This window comes from Etheostoma cragini, unplaced genomic scaffold (genome assembly GCF_013103735.1).
Source record: "Etheostoma cragini isolate CJK2018 unplaced genomic scaffold, CSU_Ecrag_1.0 ScbMSFa_653, whole genome shotgun sequence".
NCBI lineage: Eukaryota > Metazoa > Chordata > Actinopteri > Perciformes > Percidae > Etheostoma > Etheostoma cragini.
This window is the reverse complement of record NW_023269265.1, coordinates 1-1,851: the sequence shown is the minus strand read 5'-3', so window position 1 is coordinate 1,851 and position 1,851 is coordinate 1. Positions and strand designations below refer to the sequence as shown.

General features: G+C 45.8%; 2 long non-coding RNA genes across 2 annotated transcripts; one reads left to right on the top strand and one right to left on the bottom strand.

Annotated features, from left to right (window-relative positions):
- The first annotated feature begins 48 nt into the window (after positions 1-48).
- LOC117941381 lies at positions 49-473 on the top strand. Its single transcript, XR_004655905.1, has 2 exons — positions 49-92; positions 307-473. It is a non-coding gene; the product is annotated as an uncharacterized LOC117941381 (long non-coding RNA).
- Positions 474-476: 3 nt separating this feature from the next.
- LOC117941380 lies at positions 477-1,149 on the bottom strand. Its single transcript, XR_004655904.1, has 2 exons — positions 1,030-1,149; positions 477-664 (listed from the first exon to the last, which is right to left on the bottom strand). It is a non-coding gene; the product is annotated as an uncharacterized LOC117941380 (long non-coding RNA).
- Positions 1,150-1,851: the final 702 nt, after the last annotated feature.

Below are 1,851 nucleotides of genomic sequence, written 5' to 3'. Positions count from 1 at the left end.
TACAGGCCTCAGGTACACACACACACACACACACACAGGACTACAGGCCTCAGGTACACACACACACACACACACCGGACTACAGTCCTCAGGTACACACGTACACACACACACAGGACTACAGTCCTCAGGTACACACACACACACACAGGACTACAGTCCTCAGGTACACACACACAGGACTACAGTCCTCAGGTACACACACACCCACACACAGGACTACAGTCCACACGTACACACACACCCAGGACTACAGTCCACACGTATACACACACACACTCACTTTGTCTTTGTTTTATTTTGAAGGAAGCGTTTACGAACGCCATCACTGACCTGATCAGCGAGCTGTCTCTGCTGGAGGAACGCTTCAGAGTCGCCATCAAAGACAAACAGGAAGGCATCGAGTGATGATGTCACTTCCTGTTTCACTATGGGTTGTTTTGTAAATAAAGTGTGTGATGTCACAGCACGCAGCATTTGGAGTTTTTATTCTATTTATTTTATTTAAAAACAGCAGAACAATGAGCCAATCAGATGTTGGTCTGTCTGGGCCAATCACAGGTCGGCGTCTCTCTGAGCCTCCATGGCTCTCTGCATCTTCTCCACCATCCACAGAGGGACGGAGAACGGCTTCAGCTCCGACATCTGGATGTCTGGACAGTCCCTACACACACACACACACACACACACACACACACACACACACACACACACACACACACGAGAAGGACAGCAACAGTTACCACGGAGACAGAGTCCTGCTGCAAGACTTGTACTTTTGGTTATTGGTTTTTCTACCATTAAAATAAGCAGTAAGACTACTACACACTATTACACAACTACACACTATTACACAACGGGGACTTTGAGTCCCGGATCGATGTCTGGGAAAGAGTCCAAAATATTAAAAGGAAGAGAAATAAAAATCTCTGTTTGGTCTCTACTATAAATGAGTAAGAAGATGATGATGTCATTAATGAAGTCTATTAACGAAGATAAGAATCCATAATTAGAGGAAGAGAGACTCACTTATACTCATCACTGCGAGACAGATCCTGGATGTCCTCCTCGATCAGCAGGTAGGCCTAACACACAGAGAGAGAGAGAGACACACACACAGAGAGAGACACACACACACACACAGAGAGAGACACACACACACACACATACAGAGAGAGACACACACAAACACAGAGAGAGAGAGAGACACACACACAGAGAGAGAGAGAGACACACACACACACACAGAGAGAGACACACACACACACACATACAGAGAGAGAGAGAGACACACACACACACACAGAGAGAGAGGGAGAGAAAGTGAGTCTCCATACTGTCTTCGTGTGCAGCTTTTCTTCCATGCGTTGTGTGTCTCTGTTTTTTGCTCCTAGTCAGCTGTGTTATCTGAGTCCGGAGCCGGGACCACGGATTGTTTACAGACTTTCTTGGGGGGGGTAAATGTGCGGGATGGTTTATGGTTGTGTTGAATATGAGGGGGGGGGGGGGGTGTATAACCTTTTTATTGATATCCGACAGCCGCCCTTTTCCTTAATTTTATGCGTTGTACTTTCCCTTTGCGGTTGTGTTTGGGAACTGTTACACATGTGAACAGACAGATGAGGATGATGTGTTCAGGTGCAGTAGGATAAGGTGATGATGTGTTCATGTGCAGTAGGATGATGATGTGTTCAGGTGCAGTAGGATAAGGTGATGATGTGTTCATGTGCAGTAGGATGATGATGATGTGTTCATGTGCAGTAGGATGATGATGAATATCCTGTCTAAAAATGATGCAGAAAAACTAGTCCATGCATTTGTTACTTCTAGGCTAGATTACTGCAACTCTTT